This window comes from Euprymna scolopes, chromosome 18 (assembly GCF_053919585.1).
Source record: "Euprymna scolopes isolate OS-2025 chromosome 18, ASM5391958v1, whole genome shotgun sequence".
NCBI lineage: Eukaryota > Metazoa > Mollusca > Cephalopoda > Sepiida > Sepiolidae > Euprymna > Euprymna scolopes.
Window position 1 is genome coordinate 101,175,897 of NC_136499.1, and position 20,426 is coordinate 101,196,322.

Below are 20,426 nucleotides of genomic sequence, written 5' to 3' on the forward strand. Positions count from 1 at the left end.
AAAACGATGAATTCGTTAGTATAACAAAACAGAAAATCACAAAGACAAGCAAATACAGGACAGGTTTTGTATGTGTTATGGAGTCCTACTATACATACAAATTTCACCTGTCTGTTTAAATGTATGTATGAATATATGTCTGCCTAAAAATTTCAACAGAGGCGATGGATTTTCACAAGATCAGTATAGTTTTAAAGCTCAACCCTTTGGATGACAAACATTGAAAAATTGGCCAAAAGTATTAATTCCATTACCTTCAACTGAGCACTTTTCTACAGGGAGAGGTTGCTTTCTTTGCCAATATTTTCGAAAGTCATCCCCTCTTTTCGATTGACTAGCCTTAATTTAAACCTTTGTCACTTCCATGATGTTTGGCGATGGACGCAACAGCAAAGACGTCACTTTTTTTTTTTTTTTTCACATTCTTTTCCTCCTTTGTGGTACTAACACACCATCAGTATTATCCTAATCCTAACACACCATCAGTATTATCCCTAGCAGAGATTATGTTCCAATGGAAGATTAAATCCATATTTACAAAATCCATTAGCAAAGCAAACAAAAGTGAAAATAACCTCTGTTGTGCCCATGAAACGCTATGCACCAGGAGAAAAAGTTTTCTACAACACTTAGAAAAATAATACGTCTTTGTGGGAACTGGGCACAAGTAACAAAAGACTTGAAAATATGGTATACATCATTCAAGGTCCTAAATTCAAACATAAAAGACACCATAATCAGATACACTTCACGAAGATGAAAAGGTCATGGAGATGATATAAGACACTTCTGATATTAAACCACCCTAGGCAGCTTCTGAACGTAGCTGATCAGTAAGGAAAAGGAAATTCATGAATCCTTTAACCACCGATTCAAAAAGGAAATGGTACCAAGTACTTATTGCAGAGTAAAGGCTTGGAAGGGGGGGGGGTATGAGGACTTACCCACTCCCTCATAATGGACTATCCTTACTATTATATAAACCACGAGACTAATACTCTGGGGAAGAAGGGAATACTGCTGCCTAACACGAGACTACGGACTCTTTGAAGAAGTCAACCAAAAGTTTTTCCCTAATTTAAAGCGCCAGTAGGGTAGCCAGAAACAGTCAGGCAGGCATTTGCCTGCTAATTGGGGAATTATTTACTGCTTGCAAATTAATTTAGCCTGCCATGTCATTATGTTCAAAATATTTACTAACTAGCAGACAGCCCGACATTTCCTGGTCATTAAATATGCATAAACATTATATTTTAATTAATACAGAAACTGAGACATGTGCATGCGAGTATTACGTTTTTTTCTAAATACGTCACTTCTTGTAAATAAAAATAGAGCTGAGATTGAAACCAAAACCTTAAGACAGCGAGTCAAATACGATAACCATTAGATCATCATGACACGATCTTTAAAAGGTGTTTTCAAACTTCTTTACATAAGTAATCTGTAATGTGAACTATCGACACATGCATGAAACACTTAGCAAAAAGACAAAAAACCGATGACCCCCATGTATCAATTTTTCAATTTTGACTCCTTAACAGCCCTTTTTTTCTGGATGGAAATGGATTAAAAAGTTTTCCACATGTCTGAATAACCTATATAGTAAATTTCGTGTCTGTAGATCAAAATTTCATTGAGTATATAGCTTGAGAATTGTCCTCTCGCTCTCTCTCTCTCTCACACACAGCTATAATGATGTTGCGTGCCCGTGTAACACCAATTCATCTGACATGGGATTTAAGGAATTCATCCTTTTCTCCAAAGTCTTTATTGCTGATATGGAGGACAGAAAATAGAAAGTGAAGTTGATATGGTGACGAGAAGTCTGCTCTATTATCTAGAAAATATTGTCAGTGGGCCATCTGTTATATTTACGTGCCAGACCACCATGCAAGTGATAGGAATTTAAGCTGAAAGATGGAAGACCATAACTGATAATACAGTTTCTTTAAGAGCAAAATATATTTATATAGTTGGAGAGAAAGAAAAGAAAAAGAAAATTATAGAGAGATATTGTTTAGGTAGAGAAAGAAAGATTCAGGAGAAAAGAAAAATATAAAACAATGGGATAGAGAAAGGAAATAGTAATCTGAGGAGGAGAAATAGTGATCCCGAAAAGATGGGAGAGGAAGAAGCTGATTCCATAAAAACCATTGTGTTCTAAGAAATGGGAGATTTTGCTGACTGGCATCAAGGAGTGCACATCGCCTTGGGCTCCCGGTGGAGGGGGGCAGAAACCCCCAGAAGAGCAAAGTTGAAAAGCTCTTACCCCTAAGTTGTAACAACCTGCATCACGAAGCCGTCAAGAACCCTAAGAACTTAGCTGCCCTTGTACAAAGTTTACTATGAAGATCTTTTAAATAATTCTCGTTTATAAAAAAATGAGCTCCAAGTTATTTTTTAATTATTGATTTGAAACTCGGTTAATTTTAGCTACAATCAGCCTAGACTGCACCGAAAGAAGTGACAGACCAGCCATTCACCAAGCATCTGCAGGAGGAACTCCAAACTGCAGCATCTGACAACGAACAGCCTGCCGAAGTGCAATCAAAGCATTGCCACACGGACTTAGGGTCATGCACGTTTTGCATGCCCAGAGTATCAGAGAGGTAGTTTCCAATAACCAGTAAGTGTCTGGTTACATTTTGAGGTGTCTACCACTAGACAAAGCTATGACTGTAGCCACCAGGACTTCAGGTTAGTGCACATTTTCTAGCTCGCGTGTACGACCTGGCCCTCTGCTGGGTTACGTTTGTTATCCTGTGAACCGGGATTGATGAACACGCCCAGAGGAGATATTACACGCACAAGCTTTCTCAATTTCATAGATTGATAGATTTCATAAGTATAGTTGATACGATGAGAGATCGTCCTAAGATTCCAGTTTCATTTTGTGTCATACATAAGATCTTGGTATTTTGTTACATGTGCATGTTTGTATGTCTAGCTGACAAGTCCTAAGCTATTAAACAAAGACCCACAAAGTTGGTATTGTCTTGATCAGTGTTGCCGCAAATGAGTAATGTCTAAAATTTAAAAGAAAAAAAATTAATTTTTTGGGTGGAGTGTGTTTGTGTGTGTGTGTGGGGGGGGGGGTATCCAGTGCTACGTACTAATTTGGAAATAAAATTCCAACCAATATAATGAGGAACATATAAAATGAGTAGTCTGTGTAGCATTACAAGCGTATTCTGTATTTTCGTGGACATCGGCAATATTACATGCCTTATGTGCTTCAACAAGTCATATCTTTTTTATTTGTGGGTCGATTTTTAAAAGAATTACATTGATGGAAAGAGAATAGAATAAACATTCCAATGATGTTAATTTATTTTTCTTTTATGCTCCAAGTTAAAAATGAAAAAAAAAAAAAAAAAACGGTAAAAAATGAGGACAGCAAAACGGGGAACTTTTTTTCAATGTTTACATTTCATATGTTACATTTGGATACATATGCGCGGGGGGGGGGGTCAAATTTGATTGGCTATGGCTGAAATTTTACAGGCTATATAAAAGTAGAAGTCCATCTCTACTGGACTTTGATTTATACTTTTACGACCACAGGAAGCAAAGTTACGACCAAGCAAAGTTGACGAATATTTAAAAATTGATGAGAAATCAGCATATATCATCCATTTTCATATACATAATAGTTTCAGAATTATTAGCTGTGCGGAAATTTCTTTAAATGTTATCTTTTATAGAAATTTAAATCCACTTAATAGAAAAACTGCTCGCTAAGCGCTAATTGGCGCTGAGCTGACTAAAGTTTTGTTTTGTTTGCATTCTCTTAAAAATAGAAAACTTTTTCTGTGTTCGTTTTACTAGTCATATTTTATTCTAGGTTTGTCAATTTAGAATAATTATTTTCAAGTTTTTCAAAATTTATTTTCAAACAATACCATTGTTCTTTTTAACACTTTTAGTACATTGTACTAAAAGCGTTAAAAAACAACAAAATGTACTAAGTACATGCGTTTCTGATATCATGGTATTTATAACTTACTTGTACTTAAGGTAAAATTGTTTTTTAGTGGTAAAAAAACGAAACAAATATAAAAGGTACTTGTGCACTTATGCTACCATGCTAAAATAATAACATTATTTAGAAACCCATTCTTAACATGGGGAGAGAAGGGTGTTTTGTTAACTATTCTGTACTTTCACCTTACAATTAAATAAAAAGATATTGTGAAACTGAAATTTAACTTGGAAATACTATTTGAAAAATAGCACAGTAACATAAGCGCATAAGCACTCAAATAAATATAACCAAAGGCAAGATAAGTTTTTAGTGTATTTAATGTAAAATTATTTAATTGTAATTCATTATTGAGATGAGTATTATCTATTAATTTTTTTTTTTTTTTGCGGACTATTATCCTCATCTTAGTTGTTTCATGATGTTTCGGCCAACTATTCCTCTGGTCTTCGTCATGGTTACCACCTGACGAAGGCCAGAGGAATAGTTGGCCGAAACATCATGAAACAACTAAGAAAAAATGAGGATAATAGTCCGCAATAAATAAAAGATTAATTAATGTAAAATGTTTATTTCGAAAATTAGTGTCAAGCGTTACATAAGCACAAGAAAAATAGCCATGTTATATCTCATGTTTTTGAAATCTCGACAATGACTTAAAAATATACAAAATACTGTTAGAAACCCAACTAATAAATGCCCTTGTGACATTTATTGATTGGATTTCTAAGAGTATTTTGTATAATTTTTTTTTTATTATTTTTAACTCATTGTCAAGAGCAATTTTTCAAATCTGTAAAACAAACACGTTTTTTTTTTTAACCGAGGGATATCTAAATAACAATAATAATTAGGCAGTTCAATAAAGAATTTCATTGTGATGCATTTTGTAAATATTTACCTTGTTTCCACCTTAACACTTTTCTTTAAAATTACTATCTTTTAAGGTTTTCGGATATGCTGAAAACGAATATCGCATTTAAATTTTCTGCAAATAAGTAGCTTTCTGGATATTAAACAATGTCATTTTTTATGCTATTACTGGTGGCCATCTTGGTTTGCGCATAGTTTCTCGGGGTTGCATTTGTGCGCTTGTGCGTACCAAGATAGCCACCAGCGATAACATAAGAAATGACGTTGCTTAATATCCGGAAAACTATTTATTTGCAGAAAATTTAAATGCGATATTCGTTTTCAGCATACCCTAAAACCTTTAAAAGTAATCATTAAATGTTAAGGTGGAAACAAGGTAAAAAATTACAATTTCATTTCTTTGTTTACATAGTTGAATTTTCAGTAAAACGACAGAATAGAAATGACAAAAATGATCATCAACTGGTGAATATATAGTTGTTGCTTATCAGGATTCCTGGTATCCTGGTACTGTGAAAGCTACATCGAGGATTCATGTAGAGTACGATTTATGCTTGAATCTCAGAAAATAGGGATATATTTTGGGTCAGATAGAAAAGATTTACAAAATTGAAAATTGGACTGGTCCCAAAATGCATAAGTTCTGGTCAACCATGGGAATTTCCATCTTTTACAGGAATCCAAAATCTATATGAAAAATTTTCTCCGATTTATTTCTGAAATTAATTCATATCTACTCAATTTTCTTCTTTTCTTTAAGGGAAGTAGTAAACAGAGTTGCAAAGTCGGATGGTGAAAGTCTGACTCCGACTCCTTTGATATCTTAGACTCAGACTCCTTGACCCCTACGTGAAAATTTATTCCGCAGATCCATATACCAGCCTCCCACACCTAGCCAGCAAGCATTTTATAAATACTTTTCATGTACATCATTTTTTTTGTTTAATATTCACTTGTATGATAAATATACTCACATATACACTCTACCAGCTCTATTTATTTATTTAATGTTAACTCCTAAGGCATATCACCATTTGGATGAAAAAGGGTACTTTTTGGGACCATGTCTAGGAAAGATTAGCAAGATGTTGGGTTAGGTTACATTTAAACTTCTGCATATCAGTACAACCAGGAAAGCCGGGAGCAGGAAGGGAATTCCAAAGTTTAGCTATTCAAGGGAAGAGACTATTAGAATAGAAAGCTTTTTGGCATCTAGGAACCTCAACAGTGAAGGAGTGAGATCTTATTGCTAAACGGGTTTGTTGGGGATATGTACGGGGTACACGTGCAATGAGTTCATCAACACATTCCATTAAAACAGGCACGGAGATGCAACATTGTGACAAGATCTGGAGCTTAGTTGACAAAGTGGGACCGATTAGATTGACAACTCTTTTTTGGAACCTATCCAAGAGGAAGAGACTAGTGGTAGATGCACCAGCCCAGCTGTGGTAACAACACTCCATGCATGGGTGAATGATGGCCTTGTAGAGGTACGGGATACTCTCAGGTGTGAGTAGTCTTCTAGCTCGATAGAAGGAACCCACCATCTTTGCAGCGGTCTCTGCAATATCCTCTAAGTATTTGTTCCAGTTCATATTGTCCACAAAGTAAAATATGGTAAGATAGTCCCAAAAAAAGGAGTTTGAAGGTAAAATTCTCAGGTAGGGTGTTATTTTTCATCGATATAAACGGTTCGAGAGGCGTCTTGTTATTGTTAAAGGAGAACAGCTTAGTTTTACTAACATTAAATGTTACAATCCATCTGCGTTCCATTCAATGATGGTCTGGAGGTCATTTTCTAACGATTCTGCCATTGTCTTAGATTCATGTACATCTTTTCTTCCCTAATGCATGTTATAGAGCATTGTATCATCAGCAAATATACCCATCTCAGACACAATATTATAAGGGAGCTCGTTTTTAAATATCAAGAATAATAATGGTCCAAGGATTGACCCCTAAGACACTCCCACATTGCTTGGATGTATGTCCATCAATGACAACCTGTATGCTTCTATTGTCTAAGATGGATCTAATTATATTTAGTATACGTCCACTTCTACCGTACGATTTAATTTTCATTGGCAGCTCTTTGTGCCCGACTGTCAAAGGCCTTGGATGTATCAAGGGCTGCAGCTGTGGCTCCACCCGCTTTATCCAGTACATGGTAAATGCATTCACAGATAAATGTTAAAATATCTGCAGTAGAGCGACATTGCCTGAATCCATACTGTTTGTCAGAGAGAAGATTTGCTTTTGCGAGGTGGCTAGATTAATTAAGGTTTCAAAGATTTTAGTGAAGAAGGGAAAGAGATTAATGGGGCGATAATTGAGAGGTTCTGTTCTTTCATCAGAATTCCTGTATATTAGGTACCACAGAGGCCATCTTCCAGCTATTAGGCAAGGCATTTATTGTAGAACATGGAAAGTATGGGAGCTAGCTCAGTTAAACTTTTCTTAATTAGTATAGCAGAGATGAGATCAGGCTCACACACTTTTAAGGTGTCTAAATTGTTTATGATATCACAGACATGAGAAAGGGTGATTTTTATATCATCTAATGTGGCTTCACTCCGCATAGAATTTGGGAGGGAGTTGTTTGTTGGCTCTAAGGTGGAGTTAGAGGCAATCGCCAGGACAGCAGTTCCGCGTTCTCCGTTGCCGTGCATGCAACCTTCTGGTTGTTGCTCAGTGGAGAAATTACTGATTGTCCTTTATCCACTACACTAGTATAGATTTTTCAGAAATGACGAGTTCCTATCTTTGGCGATTCTATACATTCCGATTATTTCAGCATGCTTTCTTTTGGTTGTCACTATTTCTCTCTTACAATTATTTCTAGCATCTTCGAATTTTGCCTTTTATTTGTATTCGACTTATGATGTACGAAACTGGCGGAATGCATGCTGTCTTTGTGCAATGACAGCTGCACAATCTGTAGTGAACCATGGGGGTGAGTGGGGCTTGCTATAATACTTCTGTGTGGGAACATGTGCTTCAATTCCCGCTTTGCACCATTCAGTTGGCTCATTGGCACACTGTTCAGCAGGAAGAGAGAAGATATCCGTTCATGGGGCATCTTGGATGTGTTCCCTAATGGTTTCCCCAGTAAACTCTGTTGTAGTACCTTGTGGTTTTGAGCAATGTTACGACGTATCCCAGTCCTACTGGGGACGGTAGAGATGGGTGACGTAACGAAATATTTAAAAAAAAAAAAAAATAAAGTTTCTCAGGTTCCTTGATAATGCGTTGTTATGGGAATGGGACAACCGTTCCGAAGACAACAATAAAATGAAATGTACTGGACAACGAAATCACATAAGAAATAACGAGGACAAATATCGGCGGAAAATTAACAAACTTTTATTTATATAAAATAATATAAAATTCAATTCAAGAAAAGAAAATTAAATATGCCTAACTAAATGAAATGATTTAATGATTCAAATTCTACCGAGAGAAAAATATATCAACAGTCAATGTTCACATAAAACAAGAAATCGTCTGCTCAATTAGATACAGGTTCTAGGGTAAGAGAGAGATGTTGGAGAAATGAAAGTTTTGATTGAAAAACTCACTTAATGTCCTTTGAAATGTGACCTTTCTTTTGTCTCTTTTTTTTTTATATATATTTCTTTCCTGTAAATTGTTTATATTTGATTACGCACGTGCAGGTTAATTTTCATATTTTTGTCCTTCGGATTATTTATGTTTCATTACGCACGTGCGTGTTAATTGCTCCAAGTATTGTTTCTGAAGCTCATCGAAGTCCTTGATTTATAGTAAAAGTTTCACTGCTCCATGATTCCTTCCTTCGCTGGGTTCATTCTTTTATTCAGTCAATATTCTAACTTTGACCGCTGATCATCGGCTGGTGTTGTTGATATTTGCCTCCGCGACGCTGCTACCACGTCGTCGCCGGCTTCGCCAACCCGACCTTCGCTGACTTACATCTTATCGTTTTGAAGCGCAAAGCTCCACTGCCTACTGACAACTTTTTTCAGGCTCCTCTCTCTCTATACGATCTATCTCTCTTTCTCTACACAGTTTCTCTCTATATATATGGTTTATTTCTCTATCTTTTTTTTCTCTTTACTTTTCCACTCTTTGTTCACAGTATCTGTCTCTCCCTTCTCCTCCTGTTCGCAGGCATCCTCCTCCCCTTTTTTCTTCTGTTTTGTTTACAAAATGTGAATTGAATCCTTTTGGCGCGAAAAATGATACAGTGAATAAAATATACTGAAAATATATCTCCTCTTGGCTAAAAATCAATAAAATAATTTATTATACATTTTAATGAATGTATCACAGCAATGATTCCTCACCTTGAAGTTGGGATTTAAATGAGACGTCAACTGATACCACTAGGTGGTCTGCATTTCCAAGTTGACTGTGGGCATTAATCACACAATCCTCAGGTAGTGTGGTGAGGAATAGGTCTAGAAGTGAAACCTGCTGAGGTTCACGATCTGGTAGGCCAGTTGGAAACATTACTGTCTATGGGAAATGGGCTATAGAGAAGCTATAAGTGGAGCATCCAGATGCATCTGTGTAACCTGAGAACCCAAGCCAATATTTATGGTGGACATTAACGTCACCAAATGCATGTATTTGGGCGTTACTATCCAAGGAGAGTGCTGCATCTATACTATCAGAGACATGATCGATTAGGGTACAATCCTGACTTGAGGAAAAACAGCAGAGAAAATATAAGTAACTAATGCAGTGATGAAATGTTAGTCGAAAGCACATAAAAGCCTGGTAATCCAATTCAAGATTTTTCTCTGTAGTTTAAAGGAGGGTACTACGAATATAAACTCCAAGCGCATGCATACATCTATCCGAGTCCTTATGGCAAAGAGGGAGGTATCCTGTCATGTTAAAGTAGTTGAAGGGGATTGAAGAGCAAGTTTGTTTCACTTAATGCCAAGATATCTACATCATCTAGATTACCCCTAAGCCCACGAATATTTGTGAAAGCGAGCCTCAAGGGCAAAGGCAAATTGGTTTTATTGTGATATTTGTTTGGGTTGTCGTTTAATTATGTTTTTATTTAATGTTAGGTATGGGGAAGAGTGTTGAGCAAAGTGGACCTGTTTTGACACCAAGTATACACACACAGTGGTCCATTAGCGGAGTCCAGTCTAGAATGTGTGGTCTCATCAAAGCCAACCAGATATAGCAGCAGGGTCCCTTTCCATGTGCGACATGGCACTACTACTATCCTGATATTATACATCTGATGATAGAGCAGCCAGTCTAAATATTACCAAAGAGTTAGGGCTCCTGGACTGTCAGTCGGAAACAACAGCAAGACAAACTGTCAATCAGTTACCCTCAAATTCAGACTCCAGTTGAAACTTCGACTCCTTCCGACTCCGCAACCCTGGTAGTAAATACTAGCCATGAATGCGCTTTAGGCATTCAATGGCTACACCCCAGATTAAGCTCCCCTTTGGTTGGGAGGCAGAAAAATGCCTACTCTTAAATACCACTATAATACTTAGTTTTGTTCATGAATAGACACCCACTGTATGATACCATGCGCCAGTATAAAAAAAAAAACTGAAATTTGTACATCTTAATTTATAATTCATGGCTTATGGTAAAGAGATACATCAGACTTGACTGCATAATCAGAAAGAGCACACAATTTTACATAAGAGTAATAAGTAAAATAAGAAAATAGCTTGAAAAATAAATAAATGGTGGCGAAATTACCAAATTTCTTTAAATTTAGCCCACGTTTTCTAAAGAAAAATGTCCACGGAAAAGCCTAAATTTTTGCACTTAAAATTCTCATAACTTTTGAACTACTGATGGTATTTGCATAATTGCAACGGTTTTAAGCATCTTTTACATAGCTCTTTTCAGGTAAGTTGCTAAAATAATTATCTAAAAAGAAAAAAAAAATCAACTTGTAATGCTAGTCTGTGCAGAGGAGAAAGAAGGGTTTAGGAAGGGGGAAGAGAGAAAGAGAAGTTTTAATAGAAACATGTCACTTCAGGCAAAGTCAGGTATCCCTGCTATATATATATATATATAGCTATGGCCCAAATCATGGAGCATCTATAAAAAAAATAAATTAGATAATAGTTTAAAGCTAATATATTTAAATGTTAAGAATCCTACAACGAAGAATTGAGAACAAATATAAAATATTTAACAGTAGACTGAACTATTTTTTTGCTTTAAAGTCTCTTTCAAGAGTTTTAGCGGAGTTTCATATAAATTATTTTTTCCCTTCTCAAATCCAAAAAATAGATTAATCGATTTTTTAAGCATTCATTTGTTAGATATTAGAAATCAATTAATATTCTTGGATTTTAGAGATTTATAAAGAATCGAATTTGTCCCATCACACACGGTCAAAATTATGAAGCACCTATAAAAAAACTTAGATAATAGTTTAAACGTATACATTTAAGGTGAAGTGAACAGTTGAGAGCAAATTTAAAATATTTAACAGTAGATTGTAGTATTTATTTGTTTTAAAGCCTCTTTCAAGAGTTTTAGCTGAGTTTCATACAAAATTCATTACAATATTCAAAATGATTTATTGTTATACTAAAAGCTGTTTCTTATTTTTCAGGTAATATTCGAGTCCTACCAGTGCTATAATAGTATATTTAATTGAAAAATGCCTCCAAAGAAGCAGATTCCAGAGATTAAAAGGGCAGAAATTGTTGCTTTATCTGGTGAAGAATATTTTCAGGTAGAAATTGCTAGAAGGTGGAATGTTCAAGGAAGGAGTTCAAACAACGATTAAAAGGTACAAAATTTTTCGAAAACAGAAAAAGACAAGGCCATAAAATGTCTACAACACCAGGGAAGATAGATCTTTGAAAAGAGCATCCCTTGCAGATAGGGGGAAAAAAAAGGTTCTTCAGAGCTTGTTGCTGAATTTGATGAGGATGCAAATAAAAACATATCAGCAAAGTAGATTCTTTACGACAACTGGTGATGCTCAGCTCAGTGATTAGATGCTGACAAAGCTCCACGACACTTCTCGAAGCCAGAGTTGCATCAAAAGGTCATGCTGACTGTTTATTGGTCTGCAACCAGTCTTATCCATTAGTTTGTTTGAATGCAGGCGAAACCATTATGTCAAAGAAGTACTGCTAACAATTGGATGAAATGCATCTGAAACTTGGACAATAACCAGTCAACAAAAAAGGCCGACCACACATTGCTAAACCAACCCTGCCAAAGTTGAATGAATTCGACTACGAAACTGCCTCATCCACCATACTCTCCAAACCTCTCACCTACCGACTACAATTTTTTCAAGCATCTCAACAACTTTCTGCATGAGAAATTCTTCATAAAATTAAGTGATATCAAAAATGCCTTCAGCAACTACATTGTCACCAGAGCGCAAGATTTTTACGTTACTGCCATCTTATTACACTGGTTTTGCGTAGGTGCTTATTTTGATCAATAAATTTTTGTTTGAGCCGAGATATGTTCATCTGAATTTAAAAGTTAAAAACCGCAAGAACTTTGTCAACCTGATAAAGACTAGCAGTGTACTATTAGATGTCTAACCATTGTTCAAGTCAGATTAAACTTCACAATATACTATATAATATAGATATATTATTTCTGAACATACACCCATAAGCTCCAAATTGTGGGTGTACACTTCTGCTTGCACAGAGACGGTTGTTGTAAATTGATAGCAACCGTTTCCAGAATTTTTAAAATGCATCTTTGAATGTCCTCTGTGCAACGTAAAGAAAGCCTTATACCCTTCAATGCAGAGTTGTGAACATTTAGATGTTGGTCATTTTCTGTGCCTGTGTATCAAGGGGGAGGGATGTTCAGAATTCTCCCTCCAAGCGCTGGATGGTACACCCCATGTAGTTAGCCTCACTAACCATTAAAACCATCTATAAATAAAAAAGCGAAAATGTGTTTATGTATTTTCACTTTTTGTATATCTCTGCAAAAAACTTTCTTCGCTGTACTTCTCAGTCGGCTCATTCCTTAAGACTTTTTATATGCTGTCTAAATGATAATATCTAAGAGTTACGAACGGGGGGGGGGGGGTCGCCTGTATATTTAATTTGCCTGACTTTCACATGCTATTTTTTTCAAGATTTTTAGATTGTCGCGTGTATCTTTCGCTTTTCAGTATAAAAAAGCGAAACTGGATTAGAATCGGCAGTTTCTGGTGGTCTCCAAAAAGTGATGTAAGCGTTTAGTCAATGTCGACTTTTTAGCTTCATATCAAACAATTGCTTTCGTCTGGACACCCCCCTACTAAACAGGGAGCTGGTTTTCCCCAAAGTTGGGTAAAAACAAAAAACCGAGTTATTGATCTCATTAAAAACTGTCCCGCAGACTACCTATTGTTTATGTCATCATAACACTCGCAGAAAATGTTAACTCCACGATTTCCACTTGACCTCATTAAGTCATTAGGTGCGGGCACCTGTCAATTCTCTTCCTTAAATAAATTCAAACGTCTTTCAGTAACTCTTTCTTGCTGGCCGATTGGTTAACGTATCATGCTTTTTTTTTTTTTCACATTTTATTTTTCAGCTTCACCTCAGGGCTTTGGGTTCGACCCTACCTACATACCAAAACTTTTTAACCCTTTGACTTTGACAAGATAGATATTCAACATTTTCCGATCGCCGCATGTGTGATATAATAAAAGCGAAATTAATTCTGGCGGTGTTGTTCTGGTTGCGATCGCTGGAAACGTCCGAAAGCAATCCAGCTTTGACCAATGTGGAGTTTTTCCTTATATCAGACAATTTTTATTCAATTTGGACAATTCTCTTGTTATGGGAAGCTGGTCTCCCCCCAACATCTGGGGAAAAAAAAAAAATAAATAAATAAATAAATAAAAATAAAAAAAGCGTTCCCACAGTAAATAAAATACTGCCCCGCAGTCGAAGTTGACCTCATTAAGTAATTAAATATGGCCACCTACCAATTCTAAATACTTAAATATATTCAAACGTGTTTCCGTTAGTATTTTGTGGTGGCCCAGTGGTTAACATCGCACGTTTTTTTCACTTTAATTTTCTAACTCTGCCTCAAGGGTTCGGGTTCGATCCCTCATACTTACCTACCAAAACTTTTTTATTTTACCCCTCCCCCCGACACAAACACCCGGATGTTTTGATTTACCCAAAACCACACACACCTCCAAACACCTGGTCAACGCCGGATACCCCCCCCTAGTCTATATATATATAAAAGCGAAAATGTGTGTATGTTTGTTTGTGTGTCTGCTAAAAACTTTTGACAGACAACAAAAAATCACAAACTTGGTCTCATCTGAAAGCCCCACCTTCCGGACGACAAATATCGAAAAATTGGCCCAAAGTGACCATCAGAAGTGCGTCAACTGATCGATTTTCTGCAGGGGAGGGGGGGGGAGTAACATTTTAATGTTAAACATTACATATTTTTAAATCGATTTATAACTGCCCCAAAAAATACGGCCGCCAAGTCTTCTACATAAAGTATACACGCGGCTGTTTATTTTGGGTCAACTTGTATTTAAAACCCGCTGAGTCATGTCACGTGATCTTGACGTCAGCAACCTCTAATGGCGGTCTTAATTTACAATTTAAAAATGTTATCGGCAAAAAAAAAAAAAAAAAAAAAAAAAAAATAATAATTAGAGCTAAACTATGAACTTCTACGCTATGGCAACGTTACCAAAGTTATTACCACATTCAAAATAGTTAAGCGAAAAATAATAAGCCAAACATGTGAAGTAAAAAAAAAAAAAAAAAAAAAAAAAAAATTAACGAACAAAGTTTTTAAAAATAAAAACAGCCAGACGCCATTTTTATATTTATATATATATATATATATATATATATATATATATATATAGAGAGAGAGAGAGAGAGAGAGAGAGAGAGGTCTAGACAGATTCGACAGGGTGGAGGGTCAACAACGCATGCGTCAGATGACGTCATGACCTGATTTACTTTAAATAGTTGATAAACCGAACAAACTTTATATACGCCGCTTTAACGTAGGTAGTTAAGGGTTGGTTCATTATCTAAACGTCTTGGGTTCGAATCGTGGTGTGAGATGTGTTTTTTTTTTTTCTTTTTCGATTTACATTTAAATATTGAACCCTGTATTATTTAAGCCATTTTTCACATAACATTCGTTCGTTTTTCTGTTTTAATTTGTGTTTAATTGCAAAAAGAAAAAAAAAAGTGGTATATCCATATATGGACATATCTATACTCGTAACCAAATTGAATATTGAAATGCTAATATGTTTGATTCTATGGGACGAAACCACATGAAAATTTGTAGGCATTTTGAAGATTATAATACTATTCTATAGTTAAAATTTTGACACTTGGTAAAAAAGAACCTATATTTTCAAACTAATAAAATATGCCCAAATTTGCCTACATTTGTATATATATAGTGTCATGTCGATGGCATATAGTTTTCCTTATGTTTTTTTTTTTTTTGCTTAGTTGCCTCCCCTGTAGCTTTGCCAGGCCATATATATATACATACATACATACATACAGTGCCGGCAAAAAGAAAGTCTGCACTTGTAATTTTTTCAAAAACTGCAAATTTAATGTAACTGTTTAAACAAACTATACCTCATTTGATTCGCCTTTTATTTCTCTATAAATTTACTTGTTCAAATTTTCTTTTAATTGAAATATTCTAGTGTTCCAAGTCAATTTTAAAAAAATTACTTCAAATTGAGGAGGCAAAAAAAGTCCGCAGCAACAAATTCGGTTAAACCAGCTTAAGTTTTCGCCCCTAAATCAGTTTAAAATATCCACCAACGGCAACAAAGCATTTCTAATCGTAATTGTTGTTGTTCCAGGTTATACAACTTAAGATTTAGTCCATATACCGCGACTTTCTCTTAGTGATCGTCAGGAGCTCATTAATCTCCACCTTTCTGGTTTATCCAATTGAGAAATCGGCCACAGATTGAAATGTGATAAGAAAACAGTACGAAAGACTATTCAAAAGCACCAAAACACTGGCAGTGTTTGTGATGCCCCAAAATCTGGTTGTACTAGAGTTACTTCTAACAGGGAAGACAATGCTATCAAGATCTGCAGCCTAAGAAACAGATTTGAAACGGCTCTCCAAATCCAACAACAGTGCAATCTTGTTAAAAAGTGCTCTCTTTCTACTGTCAAGAACAGATTAAAAGAACTTAATTTGCGAGGATATGTTGCAAGACACAAGCCAATGATTTCTGTAAAGAATAGAAAGCGTTGTCTGAACTTCGTCAGATGCAATGAAAATCACGACTCTTCATATTGGTCAAAAGTGCTTTTTAGCGATGAAAGCAAGTCCAATAGGCTAGACAGTGATGGTAGGCAGTACGTCTGTCGGAGGAAAGATGAATTTAATCCTAGGTGCTCAGTTTCAATACTGAAAGGTGGTGAAGGTTCATTTTAAGTGTGGCACATTATTAGTATAGAGCCTATAGTTCGCTTGCAAGGTCGAATTAATTCGACCAAGTACATTAATATAGTGACTGAGCATTTTCTACCCTACTTTGGTCGGAATTTGGATGATAATCCCATCTTCATGCAGGATATTGCTCCCATTCACACAGTTGGCAATGTCAAGAGGTTCCTGGAAAAGCATGATATTCCATGTTTGAATTAACCTGCACAATCGCCAGGCCTTAATCCTATCAAAACGTATGCAATTACATCAAGCAACAGCTACGCAATGTTAAAATTTCAAATTTGGAAGAAATTAAAGAAAAATAGGATGCCCTTTCCCCAGAGTATTGTTGCCGTCTAATTCAAGGAATTCGCAAAAGATTGCAGGCTGTCAAATTGCAGAAGGGCTATGCTACTAAATATTAACTAGTTCAATGTGTTCCTGTTGTATTTGTGTTGCATTAATGTCCTGATATTACATTTGAATAACAATTTTCCATTGTGTGGACTTTCATTTTGCCTCCTCAATTTGAAGTTATTTTTTTTTAAATTGACGTGAACACTAGAATATTTCAATTAAATGTCAAATATATACAGGTAAATTTATAGAGGAATAAAAGGCGAATCAAATGAGGTATAGTTTGTTTAAACAGTTACATTAAATTTAGCTTAAATTTGCAGTTTTTGAAAAGAATTAAAAGTGCGGACTTCCATTTTGCCGTCTGTGTATATATGGTGAGGAGGATGGAAATTCTTGAAATAGTGTTAGTAAGTTAAAAAGATTTTTTTTAAATCAATTAACTATTAAAAGAAATCTTTGCACTACATTTGACCATGACGTTTTATTTTTTTTTTAAATTGTTATAAATAAAAATATAAAGAACCTTTTTTTTTTTTTTTTGTCTGTAAATGAAAAAGAAAACATTCGTTCTTTTTTCCCTTTAGTATTTTTTTTATTAAGTCATAAAATATTTTTTTTTCTTTCTTTTTTTTTTTATTTTGTTGCTTATGAAAAGGTCTGGGTATGTCCAAAAAAAGAAATTTCAGAATTTTCCATAACTACCAGATATTTATAATTTTTTTTTTTTTTTTTTTTTTTTTAATGCAGTTAAAGACATTCCAGTACTTTTTTTCCTCTTCCCCTTACCGATTATTTTAAATTGTACATTTGCTAACATTTTTTTTGTTGCTGTCTTTAAGCATTCTTTTTTTTTTTTGTGGAACAAGAGCTGGAGCCTTTCCATTTTACTTTTCTAAATCATTACTTAGAACTATTGAAATTTCAAATTGTATGTATTTTTAGAGAGAGAGAGAGGGGGGAAGAGACTTTGGTTTTTCTATTTTAAATTAAATTTTTGCGTTTTCTCCAACGATCGTGTCTAACTGCCTTTTCTTTCAACTTTCTGAATTTTAAATTGGATTTTTGTGCTCTCTTTAGCAATCAGCTTGGGCCTGCGTAACTGTTAGTTGTTGGCCAGCACTGCTCTGCCGCTTTTGTTCCAATATTTTCCAGTCGTACATACAATCGTACTCATAGTTTTCTGTGCTGAAGAGATTACGGAAAAGTTGCCGGAGGTACATATAATCGGGGTCCTGATCAAAGCGTAGATCCCGACAGTAATTCAAATACGTGGCAAATTCAGCCGGGAACCCTTCACACAGTGTCTCAATGGGCGTAGACATTTTATTCTCGAATTGGTGGCAGATCCTTGCCAGGGTAGATTGCCTCGAATGAAGTACATGAGGACATAGCCGAGGGACTCCAGGTCGTCCCGTCGACTCTGTTGGATCCCTTTGTGAGCATTGATGCTGGCATAACGAGGTGTACCCATGAGCTGCCTGCCATCACGGTAAGCGATATGCTGACGTGTCCTGCAGTCACGATATTTCTTTGCAAAACCGAAGTCAATCATGAACACTGTTGCAATGTCGACCGATTCCCATCAGAAAATTTTCAGGTTTGATATCGCGATGGATAAAGTTCTTCTTGTGCATATATTCAATCCGATTTAGCATCTGGTCGGCAATCATGAGAACGGTCTTCAATGTGAATCGCTTAGAACAAAAATTAAATAAGGACTGAAGGTTCGATCCCAATAAATCCATAACTAGAATATTGTAATCACGTTCTTGCTTATACCAGCGGCCGTGTGGAATACCAATCCCACCCTGTAAGATTTTATACAACTTACTTTCATACAAGAGTTGCGGGTGTCGAGCCTTGACGGATTCCAATTTAACAGCCAGCTCTTCACCGCTCGTTATGTTGATTCCAAGGTAAATATCACCGAACGACCCACTGCCAATCTTACGTACAAGGCGATACTTCTCACCGATCAGTAACCCGCTTTGGTCAGGCTCCCTACGACGCATTACAAACATTGTTGGTTGGTTGATTAAATCACAAATGAAATCCATTTTCTATTACAAAAAAAAAAAAAAAGATCTGGATGTAATTTTGGATCGAAGGCAACAAAAGCAGGAATTCCAATACAATAATAAGCAAAAAATTAGGTTCTTGTGTTACATGAAAGGAATGTCCCCTTCTCATGTAAGTAAGACATACTAGATAAGTGAAAACGATATTAGGAAAAGGCTAGAATCGAACCCTGTAGGCAAGTTTTAAAGATAATGGAAATTGGAATCTTAAGGATTTCAGTCCATTGTTAATTCTATTAAAATAGCTAAATATTATTTACGTCGGAAAAAGCGATTGTCCATTCTTTTAGGATAACTGGATATTAAATATGTCAGTTAAAAGAATGGACAATGCGAAGTAAAAATTGTTTAAAAATAGGTTAGATATTAAACAATTAGAATTGAGGATTCATTGTTTGCCAAAAGTGTGTTTGGACAAACATTTGTAAATCCACATGAAAGTAGTCACATTGGTAAACACTTCTGATGTCATAAACAAAAGAGATTTCTCAATATAGGAATCAAGGGTTCAAAGTTAGAGAGTGAGAGTCAAAGAGAGAATCAGAAGAGATCGAGAAGAGAGTCCCTTAGAAGTGAAGGGAGGAGAATAGACCATGTAGTCGAAAAGGCTTGAGTTCCTGACATCACCGATCAGCCGGTTGAATAATAAAGAAACCATCTATGTTTAACTATTTGTCTCTTGTCGTCATTCCTCACAACCGAAAAGGTAAACATGTTTTATCATCATCTTCTTGTGTTAAGAACTGTTGCGTCATATCTCCCAGTCCGTATTAAAATGAAGTCCCCAAGAATCATCCCAGTCTGATATCAGAATGTCTTCCCCTCAGAATTGTCATCACCATCGTTATTCGTGTATTATGAGTGTCCCGTTATATATGTCCCTGCTATATGCTCCAATATGAACCCCCCGACCCGCTACACAACACTTGTGCAGAATAGTGGATTTTTTAAACGAACATTTCAGATGAAAATATTGTACTCATGTGTCATGTCGAAATTTGTATAAATTTCAAAAATCTATAAAAATAATCCAGTAGATGTGGTAGATTCAGTTTTTACAAAACAAATCATCCACAGTAAGTCAGACATTTTGCATTTTGAAATACTAGATAATCCAATTGAGCGATTTCCTCTTGATTCAGAACTTTTCCACATTAAAACTTAAAACTAATTCCATAAATTATTTTTTTATTTATGGGATCATTTTCCTAATTTTTGGAATTTATACTTATTTCAAAATGATACGTATATTTTCACCTGAAATGCGATGAATGCTCATTTATATTTGTGATCTTTTTAAATCAACGTATTTCAGGGCAAAACATTATGCACTTACGTGTCATAGGGGAATTAGTATACAGTTTAAAAAAAAAAAAAAAAAAAAAAAAAAATCTCCAATAGAAAAATAATTATAATAAAATTTATTGAATGGTTTAATGTGGAAAAGTTGTGCAATCAATTCAGTATAACAAACAAGAGATAACCTTTGACTTAAATCAAGAGTCTGCCAGTTTTAAACACGATATATATGGGAACGTAATCGTGGCTTACTTTATTATTTAATCTACTTTTAGAACATCTACTGGATAATTTTTCATAATTTATACAAATTTCAACATGACATGCAAGTAATGTTATCAATTGAAATGCATTGTATATATCATTTAATTGGAATTCTTTATTGAGATGAGTATTATTAATTTATT

At 35.3% G+C, this 20,426-nt stretch overlaps 1 pseudogene across 1 annotated transcript in view; it reads right to left on the reverse strand.

Annotated features, from left to right (window-relative positions):
- Nucleotides 1-8,204: 8,204 nt before the first annotated feature.
- Nucleotides 8,205-20,426, reverse strand: part of LOC145297718 (casein kinase I pseudogene) — a 95,676-nt pseudogene continuing 83,454 nt past the window's right edge. The window contains exon 2 of the transcript XR_013870313.1: nt 8,205-18,702. The product of XR_013870313.1 is annotated as a casein kinase I pseudogene (transcript). The remainder of the gene's footprint in view (nt 18,703-20,426) is intronic.